The sequence below is a fragment of the Drosophila ficusphila genome, unplaced genomic scaffold (assembly GCF_018152265.1).
Source record: "Drosophila ficusphila isolate 14025-0441.05 unplaced genomic scaffold, ASM1815226v1 contig_2, whole genome shotgun sequence".
Lineage (NCBI taxonomy): Eukaryota > Metazoa > Arthropoda > Insecta > Diptera > Drosophilidae > Drosophila > Drosophila ficusphila.
Genome location: NW_025064094.1, coordinates 185,580 through 201,080, shown reverse-complemented (window position 1 = coordinate 201,080; position 15,501 = coordinate 185,580).

Sequence of the window (15,501 nt, the reverse complement as noted above, 5' to 3'; positions counted from 1 at the left end):
GTAGTAATACTTGTAGCTAGTAGCTCATTCCCTCAATGGTTCCTTGTAAGATAATGAACACAAGAAAAGTTTATCCGGTTTGCCAAACTGAAAGAGATTTCTGCCTTTCCCAATTAAAGCTCTTTCGACAAAAGTATTCATCATAGCTCATGAGACCCGATCCCGGATTTCCGGGTTTTTCTTATGCGAACTAATTAGCTTGTACCTGTGCTAATGGTTTTACCCAACCCCTATGGAAAAAAATATCTGAGAAGCAAGCCAGAGATGCGACATAAAATTCTTGGTACGGTGTTGACCCAGACTACGGTGGCAATGTGTGGAAAAATATGTTAACAGGATACTTAACAATATGCCATAAAACACAAAGACACGGAGCTAACAAACCCAAACTAAGAAAAGTCAGCGGGATTTTGCGCAGTGTTTGTATAGGACTCACCCTTTTTCCCGCTCTAGACGAGATGGAAAACCTCTGCTCGGGCCACCTGCTTACTCAGATGTGTTGTAAAATTATGCATTAGTTTTATGTCATTATGCGGCATATTAAAATTAGCTTAATTACGAAACGTAATCAACAAAGGTTTGCAGCACGTCCATGCCTTGGCTTGTTCTCCTCGGGCGTCGTTCGCATTTTGTGCTTTGCCATGTTTAGAGCTTGTTTACATATTTGTAACTGGTGTACGTGACGTGTGGTGCAGGCAAGAAAATTCTGAGTAAACGAAAAGTTCGGTAGCTAAATTATCATGAGTAGTTTATAATTTTTAATTTAGGGGGAACGTTTGTTTACGCACTTTTTGTATGCATGCACATGTAACTATTTATGCTAGAACAGCAATCTGAACGGAAGAAACTGCAAAAAGGACTTCCAAAGACGAACCATTGCACAGTGGTCGGTCCCATAGGCCAAAAATCAAAAAATCAATTTTGGAATTTTGATTTCAAGTTTGGCGCATCTGTTTATCAAAAGAACAAGGCTTTAAAAGCAATTATTAGTTTTGTCTTGCTCCACATATTCGCGGAGAAATTGGGGCGCAAAGTGAGCGCCCAAGCCAATTGATCAACTGAAAGCGTGCGCATGACTTTTGAAATCGTAAAGTTAAGTAAGGGTAAAAAATAATCAAAAACAATCGTTTTAATTCCGAAAGTGAAGTGAATATTAAAGTTGGTAGGTTTGTAGATTGTGTTTTTGTAATTTTTTTTTAATTTTGCTTGCTATATGTGACTATAACAATAATTGTTTATCCACCGCAATTTTTCAAGTTCTAAACATCAATATTCTGCAAAGGTAAAAGTTGTGTTCCCAAAATTGGTCAATAATGAAGTTTTTTTTAAAATATTAATCAATATTTAATTAGTGTTATCTGTGAAAATCAGCGAATATTTGCGAATCCGTTCACAATCTGTCAAAGAAGACGAGTGCCTCGTTCGTGTTTCATCAGTTTTTGATTTTCTAGAGTAACCATTTCTAATTTGTATTAACAAATTTATTTTATATTACTTTTGTATTACTTTAAATTTATGTAAATCATGGTTTTTTGTTATCTTTTGTTAGTTATTTAACCAAAATTAAGGGTTTAATAAATATATTTTTTGTCAGTAACGCTTTAAAAAAAAGTGTAGTGTGCATTTGGGAGTCAAATTTTGAAGATTTTATGGTAAACACGATGGTAGGGGATATATTTGGCGTTAATGGTGCTGATACTTAAAATATAATATTCATACGCTATTATATACCTACCTGCAAAAAAAATTTCAACTCGATATTCCTACTGGAAGTATTTTTGGCCGCCTTATCCATACAAGACCGACCACTGTGCATTGAGTAGGATTTCGAAAAGTTGAAGACAAAAGTGATTTTTTAAAGGAACTGTAATAGGTTTTCAGGGCCGGCGGAAGGTGTATACCGGGTGTTGAGCACTCCACACGCCAAATCTTATTGGGTGTGGAATTCAACACCCCAAAATGGTTCACTTGTAGAAAAAAATGTATTACTTTGTGAAAGTGTTTATATTGTGGAATGATTTTGAAAGAAAAGGGGCGGCGGGGTATTGAAAATTTGTGAGGTCATCACCCCACTCAAAACTGTTTCTCCGGCCTTGTAGGTTTTTAATCATTATTTCACAAGAAAAGAAATACAGTACAATCCTGTTATAACGACTCCGCTTATCGTGTCCCCCCTTGTTTTGCAACGAAAACTCGATGGCTTGGTTGGTCCCCATACAAACTGATATGAAAGGGCCTCCGCTTAGTACGCTTATACTAACGAAAATTTTCACAATTCAACCGGATATTGCGTCGTGCCGAAAAGAAATACACCGAAATAATGCAAACAAATGTATGTACAATAAAATCCTGTTATAACGACTCCGCTTATAGTGTCCGTCCGGGTAGTGCGACGAAAACTCGATGGTTTGGTTGGTCCCCACACAAACTTATATTAAAGGGCCTCCGCTTAGAGCGTTTCCGCTTTTAGCGACAAACCGCTTATACGAACGAAATTTTTTAAGAAAATTGAAAAATTGAACCGCATATTGTGTCGTTCAGAAAAAAAATACATTGCAATAGTGCCAAATTTAAGCATCAAAAGACGCTGTGAGAAATGTAAGTACAGTAGAATCCTGTTATAACGACTCCACTTATAGTGTCCGTCCGGTTTTTGCGACGAAAACTCCATGGCTTGATTGGTCCCTATACAGACTTATACACTTAAATCCTTCTGCTTAGTGCGTCTTTTGGGTACAACGACGAAAAATCGTCGGTCCCTTGAAAGTCGCTATAAGCGGATTCTTTGTGGCGTTATGTTGGTACTCATGTCTCTCACTTATGCCGACAAGCTCAGCCATTTTGAATGTTCACTTAATTGTTGACAGCTGCTTTGCTTGCACGTGTTTTGGATCGTCTTCGATTTTTACCTATTCAAAAAATGGATCAAAGAACCCGTCCGTGCCGGACACCCGAGCACCAAGTTCGGTCGAATGTGAAAGTTTTGCTGACAGTTTTCTTCGATTGCAGGGGCGTGGTGCATCATGAGTTCTTGCCACAGGGAAGAACGGTCAATAAGGAATATTACCTGCAAGGTATGCGCAATTTGCGCGAAGCAATCCGCCAGAACCGCCCGGATTTGTGGAAGAACAAAAATTGGCTTTTGACCCTTCTCACACTTCGTTGCTTGTGCGCGACTTTTTGGTCAAAAACAACACACTATTGATGCCGCAGCCACCGTATTCCCCAGATCTGGCCCCCTGTGAATTTTTCTTGTTTCCTGAACTGAAGAGGCCTATGAAAGGACGACTTTACGCTACGCTTGACGAGATAAAGTCGGCATCGAAGGAGGAGCTGACCAAGATAAAAAAAAATGATTTTTTGAAGTGCTTCAAAGATTGGAAAAACCGTTGGCACAAGGGCATAATATCTCATGGGGATTACTTTGAAGGGGACAAAAAAGATATTCACGAATAAATAAATAATTTAAAAAAAAAAAACACAAAATATGCGATACTTTTTGAACACACCTCGTATTAAAATCAAGGGAAGTTCTAAACACATCAGGACAAAGCCCAGAGCCCGAACAACAAATGTCAAAGAAGACAGACTTATCAAAAGTGTTTCTGAAAAATACTAATTTAGGGGCTCTAGAATAATAAATATCATCAAAATTTAATATAGATTTATACTCGAGGACTGCAAGAAGGCGGTTAAAGTAAAAAAATGTACGAGGGTGCATAGCTGGGCATAAGCCACACGTATCCAAAAAAATTTGTATGCCAGATTTTTGTTTTGCAAAGGAGCATTTGAAAAATATTTAATGTTAAATAAATATTTCAACAACTTTTCTAAACTGGTCCTTTGTTTACCTTTTACACTTAAAGTAAGAAAGTATAGGGGAATGTTGTCAGGGTTGGGCCATATTTTGACCTATGTCCATAAGTTCTGAACGAATGACAATTCAGAATAAGTTTATACATTTTTGGAAAGGTACAAGCAATAGGAAGTGTTCACCAAAAATAGAGAATAAAAAAACAAAAACAAAAAAAGTTATAGGCGTTTGAAAAAAAAAAAAAAATGTAGTCAGCGTTGGGCCACCTTCAGAAAATCGTTGACAATATCGTAACGTGGTGGAATAAAATTGAATTCAGGTTAATCTGACATTATTTTGTTCATTTATTTAATTATTTGGGATTTTACAGTAAATAAAAAATTATTCAGAGTTGTTTTTTCGTTTGTAGCGAGGAACACTAAAGAAAAAGATAAAAATGATTCATCTTCTTTCAATCCATCGAAATATTTTTTAAGGATATCTATTTAATTTATTTTGCATATTTTTGCTACAAAAAACTTAAATATTACAACAAAAATCGAAAATACACGAATAAAATGTAAAAATTATGATGGCCCAAGCCTGACTACACAAGTGGCCCAACCCTGACGACATGCGGTATTAATCTATTATGGTATGATATAGCCAAACTATATCTATCAATGAAACTATATCTTAGTATTTTGTAATATAACAACTATATAACGTATTTTTATGCTCACTTAGCGGATGACATGTTGTAATCTTGTGTTATTCCACCTTTTCGGCCAGGTTAAAAAAACTTTTTCGAGCTCTTTTTTTTTCCAGAACAACGACACGTAGAAAAGTGAAATCCCGAAATAAGTAGTCACGTGGAAAGTTTCGAGTGACCGATAGAAGTTTCTAGACACCCACTAACAGATAGTACTAGAACGAATATTCAAAATATTGAGATGGCCCAAGCCTGACAACGGTCCAACCCTGACAACATTCCCCTACCATATTTGCTAAAAAGTATGTAACACGTCGAAAATATTGTCACAATTTTTTTGCTTTTACTCAATAATTCAACACTGTTAATTAAAACGTTTAAAGAATTTTAATACTTTTGAACAAGACCTTAGACTCCTTAAAGTGAAATGCCTTAAAAATATAGGTTTTTGGGAAATAAACCTAATTATTTAGGATTGCATTACCTTAAAAAGCACTTCCTTTAAAGGAGTATAGTAACAAATTTATTTCAAATGTGTACATTAAATTGTTTTATTTTCATTTGATAAATGGCTAATTAGCTTTTCTATATTGAACGCTAGATGGCCATAGTGGAAAGGCGGCAAACTATAATGGCAACCGGGAAACTACATCGACTCACTCACATCTGAGCACATAACCAAATGTGGAAGAAGTGAATATTTCTAGTGACCAACAAAACGGCTCAATAGGAATTGATGGGACTGCCGAAATCTTTTCCCTATCGATCCAAAAGTAAATCTCAACAGTTGACTCACGTAAATCTAAGGGCTGTCAAGAAAACGTGTTAGCTTTTTGAGCGTCCTGGTCTGACTCGGCCTGACCTTTGTGCTGTGACTCCAGCTCTTAAAGAAGGAATAAAAATCCGTCATTGAGCTGGTTCCTGCTAACTCATGTTTAAGTTTGTTTAAGTTTCTAAATTTTTTTTGTGTTTACGTTGCCGCTTCGTTTACTCTTCGGGCACTGCGGCTACGTTTGGTTTTTTCCTTTTGCACAGGCAAAATGTTCTTTTTCATGTTTTCTTTGGGTTCTTAAGTTTTTTTTTTGGTTAATAAACGGAATTACTAAAGTAGAAAACAACAGTGCCTACCAAGAAGTTTGTTTTGTCGGCTTTGGTCTCGCCACTTCTACTTGTACGTACATACATATCTGAAAATCCAATAATGGACCGTTAAAAGTTAAGATTAGTTTGCCAACATAAAAACCTTAGGACAATATTCATAAAATTACCATATTTCTTTAACATTTTATATAAAATTCAAGATTAGAGACAGAGATTAGGGCGACTGAAAGCCCTACTTTCGTTCGCCTCCAATATACTTCACAAACAATTCGCTATGAAAACATTTTTGTGGCGCCAAAAGCAACCTTAATAAAATAAATCGATACCGTAATGTAACACGCTTCCCGCTGAATATAGTGTTGCTTATGAGTAGGCGTAATAAATAAGAGGCTATAACAGCCCTGTGACAATGCCTTAAAACTTTGGGTGCAAAACTTAATGTGGAATTACTAATTATTAATATTTTTGAATACTTCCCCTAATTTAAAAATTTTAAAGTGGGTTTAATGTTATGAAATTTAGGAAACTTAAGTCGATATAATCAAAAACAACAGCGTAATAATTTTTTTTCTATCTCTCCTATGGAAGCTATCTGATATAGTCCCGCGATCCGATCCAATCAATAAATACACAACTTTTGGTAAAGTTTTAGAATGACAGCTTTAAAACTGATAGACGAGTTTACATAGAAACACACAGACAGACAGACGTACACGTCTAGTTCGATTCAGATCGTGATGCTGATCAAGAATATATATTCCTTATGGTGTCTGAAGGGTCTCCTTCACTTGCAAACTTCTGACTAGAATTATAAAACCATCTGCAAGGATATAAAAATGACCATATTTTAATTCACTTGCACACATTAAAGAACAGAAATAAAATTTTACTTGTTAAATATTGAAATAGTTTTAAATTTTGGCGTTTTTTTCTTACTAGCTCATGGCGTAGAGTGGCCTGATTCACACCCTATTTGCCTTACCCATATAATGACAACATTTTAATTCGGGCCATCGAAATGCCTTTCTGATGGGCCATGTTGGGCATATATGTACTTTTTGTCCGCCATAATACGGCTAGCAAGCCCGGAACGAAGAAAACCAGCCGCAGTGTTATGGAAGTAAATTGATTTTGAAAGAGTAAATCAAAGACAATGTGACCAACTGGCGACCGGGTTGTCTGCGTCGCCATGGCGTAAATGAAAGAGACAAATAGTCCCAGACAAAAGCAAGGGTGGATGTTATTGGGGTTGCGGCGACGATGACGGACGGACGGACAGACGGATAACGGTCTTTCAACCGTTATTCCTGGATCGATGCTAGGAGGTTGACTGTGATGGGTTTGCGCATTTATTTTTGGTCTTTGGGCTAAAAGTTACTCAGCTGTGAAAAATTTCTTTAAATTGTTTGTTGTCGCTCCAATGAGTCCCTGAGGAAAAAATAACTTTGAGTTTCAGCGAAGCATAAATTCCATAAACATTGCCAGTAAACTGTCCAGCATAACTCAAATAGCTCTCACTCACCCACTGCTAAAGGACACCTACCAATTTATTATACCCTTGCAGAGCAGAGGGTATTATAATTTCAGTCAGAAGTTTGCAACGCAGTGAAGGAGACACCTCAGACCCCATAAAGTATATATATTCTTGATCAGCATCACCATCTGAATCGAAATATGTATGTACGTCTGTCCGTCTGTCCGTCTGTCCGTCTGTCCGTCTGTCTGTCTGTCTGTCTGTCCGTCTGTCCGTCTGTCCGTCTGTCCTCCTGTCGGTTTCTATGTAAACTAGTCTCTCAGTTTTGAAGCTATCTTGCTGAAACTTTCTCAAAAGTTGTGTAGTTATTGCACGCAGTATATAAGTCGGAACGAGCCGGATCGGCCGACTATATCGGATAGCTCCAATACAAGAGAATGAAATAAAAAATTCTCACTCTGTTGTTTTTGATCAGATCGACTTGAATTCTTCAAGATGGCGTTTTCTAACTGTTATTGAATTTCGGATAAAATTTGAACAAAATCGGATAACTCTATCATATAGCTGCCATAGGAGAGATCGAAAAATATATATAGAATTAATGGAAATAAATTGATAACATCGTTGTTTTTTATCCCACGAGCATGATTTTTTATACCCTTGCAGAGCAGAGGGTATTATAATTTCAGTCAGAAGTTTGCAACGCAGTGAAGGAGACACCTCAGACCCCATAAAGTATATATATTCTTGATCAGCATCACCATCTGAATCGAAATATGTATGTACGTCTGTCCGTCTGTCCGTCTGTCCGTCTGTCCGTCTGTCTGTCTGTCTGTCTGTCCGTCTGTCCGTCTGTCCGTCTGTCCTCCTGTCGGTTTCTATGTAAACTAGTCTCTCAGTTTTGAAGCTATCTTGCTGAAACTTTCTCAAAAGTTGTGTAGTTATTGCACGCAGTATATAAGTCGGAACGAGCCGGATCGGCCGACTATATCGGATAGCTCCAATACAAGAGAATGAAATAAAAAATTCTCACTCTGTTGTTTTTGATCAGATCGACTTGAATTCTTCAAGATGGCGTTTTCTAACTGTTATTGAATTTCGGATAAAATTTGAACAAAATCGGATAACTCTATCATATAGCTGCCATAGGAGAGATCGAAAAATATATATAGAATTAATGGAAATAAATTGATAACATCGTTGTTTTTTATCCCACGAGCATGATTTTTTTAATATCAAGTTTTTTAACAACCCTTATATTGAGAAAAAAGTTTCATAAAAATCGGACAACTATATCTTATAGCTGCCATAGGAAAGATCGAAAAATATATATTGAATTAATGGGAATTAATTGATAACTTCGTTGTTTTTTATCCCACGCCCATGATTTTTATTTGAGTATAAAGTTTTTAAGAAGCATTGAATTTAAAAAAAATTTCTTTAAATTCGGACAACGATATTATATAGCTGCCTTGGGACCGATCGAAAAATCTATACAAAACAAAACTATTACATCTCTGTTTTTTTTTATGTTTTTTGTTATACAAACATGGTTTTTCTTTAAGATTTTCTTTAAGGATTATTAAATTTCGAAAAAAGTTTAATGAAAATCGGAAAATTGCAATATTTGAATTTGTGTAAAATGTATTAATTAAAACAACATTTAATTTTAAAGGATTGCTGCTAGTTTCTGTAAATTTTTATTTCGAAATTCACGTACTCAGCCCCCACACCACGACAAGGTCTCAATCCACGAGGGGGAAATTTTAACTACTTAAAAATTAAATTGCACATTATTTTAAACCAAGACTTAATTTTATACAATTTATTTATACAATTAGGTACTTAATTAAATAACCCTTAATAAATACAAATAACAACTTAACATACTTGTACAATTATAGAAAATACGTTATCCAAGAAATTAATTATTAACTTATACATAATTACTTATAGGCTACACTTTTAAGAAAACACCATCATGATGACTGTATGGGGTCTCATATGTAAGGGCAACAGCTTCTGAAATACCAGTATCAGCAAAAAACCAATCTATTTGCGTTTGATGCTTTGTCGTTGGACTACTATTAATTGGTACAAGGTTATGAGCATTTAGAATTTCCTCTAAGGAATCAGTTCGTGTGGACCTGCATATGTTAAAATCTCCTAATATAACCACTTTATTATTTTCCATACTGCGAACTCTTTGAACGTCATTTATAATTTCATTTCGAAATCTTGCTATAGGATATCCGGGACTCCTATAAACAATGATAAATGATGTATCAAGATATTTAAAAGCAATCGATTGATAAGTGGCCCTTGAATTCAAAAACTTATTCGTCTCAAACAGAAGGACCACTCTATGGAAGATACTCTGCTTTGCAAAAATAATTATTCCATTCTTTCCAATATTATTCAATCGATTGCTGTCAATTCTTCCTATGATGTTGAAATCTATAAGGCTGTACTCTTCTCTTGGAAGAGACCAGGTTTCGACAAAACATAAGAAGTCAGCGGAACAAATAATTTTATCGTTGGATATATCTTCGCGATGGGCACGAAGAGACTCAACATTGTGGTAATATAATGAGATAGTATTTTCATTGGCCAAGAATTCGTATTGCGTAGTCAAGGTCTTTTCCTCTCTTAAACTTTGAAGTTCAGTTTGGACATTTGTTGCTCCAAATCTTGTTGGAGGAACAAAGTCGCCTATTAGGAAAAGACCCGATGCGCTTGTTGCCCTGCTACACGCTACATAAAGTGAAGCTCGCTTAATGCCTCTTTTAAGATGCACTGCGACTTTGCTGTAGGTGGCTCCTTGGCTTTTATGGATGGTAATAGCCTCAGCAGGAACAACTGGGAATTGCTTGCGATCTACTGTAGAATGCTCTGAAGTTCCACATCGAAATACTCGTGAAACCTTTTTTATCGGAGTCCAATCTGAATGCTCATTTCCTCTCACTTTTGATCTAGCAATAGCTCCAACCGTTGGATCAGAAAACTTAATCCACAGCCCTGTAACCAAAAGCGAACCGTTTACCATACAACTGTCTATTTGCATGAGGTCGCCAGTTGCACCATTTACCAGTCCATCATTGGTGTCTATATTAACGGTTACCATATATTTTGCAGTTCTTTTCAGATGAAGAATATATGATAATCCCTGGGTTTCCGACGTTTTCATATTTTTTGCATTTCTAAGAGTTCTTTCTCTGTGACTCTGCTGCATGTTTGCCGATTTAATTGTATCTATTGCAGTTGAAATAAACTCTTCTGTGTTAATTTGTGCCAGTTTCAATGTATTATAGCGATCCACCTCATCATTTGAGCAAAATAGGTGGATGGCATCGTCGGGAACCTCAGTTGGGGGGACTACTCTCTGCCTAAGGAGTTCTATGTCTGTGACCGACATGTTGGCTTCAGACATATTGTTTAGAGCTAGCGCAAATGCGTGGTCGTCGCGTTGCCGCATTATTTCGGTCAGCTCAAAAAATTTAAAATTATCCCAAAGATTAGTTCCAGCGATAATGTTATATGGATTGTTGGTATTTTCTAAGAATATCCAACGATCCCCAACTGGAGAAAGCTGCTTGAGATCTCCAAACACAATTATTGATTTGCCACCGAATATTAAATCTTGGCTTCTAAAAATTTGTCTTAGTCTTTGATCCAAATACCAAAGCATTTTGGAACCGACCATCGAAATTTCATCAATAATTATTAATTGTAGGTCCATTAACTTACAATGAATTGTGTTAACTGAGTCATTGCTTAAAGGCCTTAATGGACCAGATGACTGGTTAACTGGAAGGGAGAATATGGAGTGAAGGGTGAGTCCTCCAATTCCAAAAGCAGCTTTTCCGGTAGGAGCACATAATAATACCTTTGGAGAATCAGTTGCCCCAGGAATTTTACTTGCTCGCCAAGTTATAGACTGATAAATAGTCGAAATCAATCTACTTTTGCCTACTCCAGCCCCTCCGCCAACGTATTCATAAAATGTTTTTTTTGCTGCTACATTATGCATTACATGGGCATAATACTGGCGCTGTTTTGAATTGAGCGACCGGGTAAGCGAGCAAAGATTGTCTTCTGATACCAACGGTGGAAGTCTAATAAGTTGAAGCTCGCCCTCTTCAACGTTAGCAGCATCATCATCCTGAAACATATTTATGTTTTGGCCGACGTTTGGCACTGCCAGAGCTCTGAACTCTTCATCTAAGTATTGGGAAGCAGGTTGGTCAGGAAGAGGACCACTTTCTTGTCTATCAACATTTTGCAGCTCTTGAAGAACTCTGTCCAATTCCATATCATCAAAAACATCGTATTCCGCTTTATTGCGTTTAATTAGCTCATAGTTGTTTCTGAAGGTGCTCTCGTTATCGTTGGAGATGAGGTCAGTATCTTCATTTCTCCAGGGAAAGAAAAGCATTACGTGCTCTCGAAAATAGTCGGATGGGGAAGAATTTAAACTAAATCGGACCCATCGGAGGATTAGGGCATGCTTACGTTTTTTTACAAACCCAGTCCCATCCAGCAGTTGGTAACTTTGTTCGCCTGCCAAATTTTCGTTATCTGGTTCCAAGTCCATCGGCTCTTCATAATCTTCGTTGGAAGGATTTGCTCGTGTATTTGACCTAGAAAATTTGTACCAAGCCGCAAATTCTGCAAGGCATACTGACTCTAATAACTCATGCCTTTGCACATATCGGTCGAGTAAATTTCGCTCAAAAATATCAGTTGAGTCTCCTGGAAGCTGTTCTAGTTCTCTGTTGGATCGAACTATGCGAACTCTTTTATCTGGATGGCAAGTGTTTATAAAAATATTTCCTTCACTAGCCTCAGACATGTGTAAGCCTAAAATATTGTAGGCAGCTTCTTGGGCTGATATCTCCGTAGCGTTTATAAATTTGCTCCCTAGGTGTTGCAACTTTCTTTTAATTGAAATGTTTCCGTGTTGCATTTCAGTCATTGCTTCCCGCATCAGTTGAGACACGCCGCGGTTGGATTTGTTAATGTAGTTAATTATGTAACTACAACAGGCATAAGCGTCTAAGATAAATTGGATATCCATGTTGGCTCTATGTAATTCTAAGATACTCTTATTATACGCATTTAACAACCTATCAGAAAATTGACGACGTAAAAATACCTGGGGCTTTTTTAAGCTGGATCTAACTGCAAGCTTGTACTCCTCAAATGTGCTTCCAAGTTGGGAAAGAAAATAATTAAAATCGTTGTAGGTCGCTGCTTCATCTTCAGGACAAGATTTTAAAATATTTTTAATTTTTCTAAACAACGCTTTATGAGTGTCAAGACTGGCTTCATTTTCTTCCAAAGGATATAAGATGAGAGTTTCAGGCATGGGAGGGTATGGCATATTGAAGCGGCAAAATTCCTGGCCTCGCAGTTCTCTTAAGCACGATGAACTATGCTTATGGCGCTGATATTGAATTACTTCTTGCAATTCAGGATCGTTTCCGCTGGTAGTAATAAACCTATCAATAAAACGTACTAATTCATCAGAATTTTCCGCTCCTTCGAGGTTTGGCGCTCCAGAAAGCCAGTACATTCCATGAGAGTGTGGAGAGCCTCTGTGCTGGAACTCGATCCTCCAATAATAATGTGTTAGGGTATACTCCCCAAATATTTCGGAGCTTTTGAATAATTTTAATAATTGACGGAACCTGTAGTCAAAGTAACGGGAGCAAGTTACTGGGTCGGATCGGATCAGTCGAGCTTTTTCGGTACTGGATAATGATGCAGCTTCCTCCTCATTTATTATTTTGTTATCTAACAAAAGAGAAAGAATAATCAAAAGTTCATTCCATTTTGTTTCAGCAGCAGAAAGGGTGATAAAAAATGTAGGCAAACCAAATTGTCTTATCATTGCTATGACCTTTTTCTTTTCTGCTTCCCAATGAGCAGGAGCTGAACGCAAACCTTTTAAAATATGATACCCGTCGTCATGCTGCACTAGTCTGTCAATAAAAGATTCATCCCTTACGTTTGCAGCAGTTACCGCACCTGATTTTTTTCGTAAGGCAATGGAAATGGAGTTTTGAATTCGCTGCATCTCATAAAATTTGTACATATAAAGGACTTTAGGAACAACTGCACAACGTCGATCGTAATATCGAATTTGGGACCTCGCTTTTTTGCGTAGGTGGTCTTGGCCTTAAAAATTTCACCACAAGATATTGTTGGAAATGAAAGTTCTTCAGCATCGTCATCTAGGGTTAAATTTGTGGGACGGCGGCCTTCACCGGGAGCCAAAGCAATACGCTGAAAATCATTCCCGTTATTATTTTCTAATAGCGTTTCGTGACCACCAGGATTTAAATTTTCATCCTGTTGGTCGTTTGGTTGAGAATGTTGAAGGCGCAAAAGCTGTTCAACTTCTTCTCGGTCAGATTCATCTGCGATGAATGGTACTTCTTCGCTATCTCTCATTTCATTCAGCCAATCACCAATTAATGAGATATTGTGCTTTCTATACAGCTCTGTGTTTACTAAATAACGCACTGCTTCAAGCACTCTCGACGGACGAATTGTTTCCGTCATGAAATTATGGGAGTATTCTAACTTTCTCTTTAAGTGAACTTGGATAACATGTGTAGAATCAAAAGAGCGGGGGAGCGCACTTACTGTATCAGGTACAGAAATTGGGACATTAACTACAGCGCCTCTTATTCCGCATTGCCTTTCATATCCTAGGGATATAATGCGCATAAAGGGAATTCGGGGAGAAATGAGGCGCTCTTCAAGACATGTTAAATTTTTGAGACACTCGGGAATCTCTGGAAAATCAAAACCATTACCAAGACACAGAGATGGTATTCTACCTTTGGAAACGGCCTGGCGACATGTGCTGCAAAATTTGTATTTGCCGGACGGACTGGGAAATTTACTACTTAAATAAAATGCGTTGCCTACATTCATATTCGGAAACTTAGACGATATAGTAAATTTGTTCAAAGCACTCACCTGAGATATAAACCAAGTCCCTCCACAGCATATGCAGCATTCAGTTGGTCCGTATTTGATGTTTTGTAGATACTGCTCCTTTGCTGACGCTCGGCTCCTTCGGCGTTGTTGTTCCCGTTGATCCTCTCTTTCGTCTGCGGAAAGTCCAGCTCTAGCATCCATGTTTCGTTGAGACTGTCGTGAAGATTCAGCCTGTCGATTCTCCGAACTGGTCCTATACGTCAAGAGTCGTTCCTCAGCCATTTCCCGAATCCGTTGCTCCCGAAGCCTCCTCTGTAGACGTGTTTCCCGTTGTTGCAATGTCCTGTTGTGTATCTGATGTTCCCGAGAAATGGGGTCGTTCCTGGCAATCCTGTGAGCTTCCGCGTCCCGCTCTCGCTCCGGTCCTCGATTTGCATCATTCGCTCTCCAGACAGCGCGGCTTGCAGTGTTTTGTGACTGCTCTCTTTGTCGTTCCTCAGAAATTGCCCGCATCCTTGCGTGTGCTGCAGCATCCCGTGTACGCTCGGGTGCTCGGTTAACCTCTGCCGCTCTCCAGGTAGCATGATCGGCAGTATTTCGCAACTGCTCCCGTCGTCGTTCCTCGGAGTTCGCCCGTGTCCTTGCATGTGCTGCAGCATCCCGTGTACGCTCGGGTGCTCGGTTAACCTCTGCCGCTCTCCAGGTAGCATGATCGGCAGTGTTTCGCAACTGCTCTCGTCGCCGTTCCTCGGAGTTCGCTCGGGTCCGCGCGCGCGCTGCAGCATCCCGTCTACGCTCGGGTCCTCGGTTTTCCTCTGCTAGTCTCCAGGTAGCATGATCGGCAGTGTTTTGCAACTGCTCTCGTCGCCGTTCCTCGGAGTTCGCTCGGGTCCGCGCACGCGCTGCAGCATCCCGTGTACGCTCGGGTCCTCGGTTTTCCTCTGCTAGTCTCCAGGTAGCACGATTGGTAGTGTCCCGCAACTGCTCCCGTTGCCGTTCCTCGGAGTTCGCTCGGGTCCGCGCACGCGCTGCAGCATCCCGTCTACGCTCGGGTCCTCGGTTTTCCTCTGCTAGTCTCCAGGTAGCACGATCGGTAGTGTCTCGCAACTGCTCCCGTTGCCGTTCCTCGGAGTTCGCTCGGGTCCGCGCACGCGCTGCAGCATCCCGTGTACGCTCGGGTCCTCGGTTTTCCTCTGCTAGTCTCCAGGTAGCATGATCGGCAGTGTTTTGCAACTGCTCCCGTTGCCGTTCCTCGGAGTTCGCTCGGATCCGCGCACGCGCTGCAGCATCCCGTGTACGCTCGGGTCCTCGGTTTTCCTCTGCTAGTCTCCAGGTAGCATGATCGGCAGTGTTTTGCAACTGCTCCCGTTGCCGTTCCTCGGAGTTCGCTCGGGTCCGCGCACGCGCTGCAGCATCCCGTGTACGCTCGGGTCCTCGGTTTTCCTCTGCTAGTCTCCAGGTAGCATGATC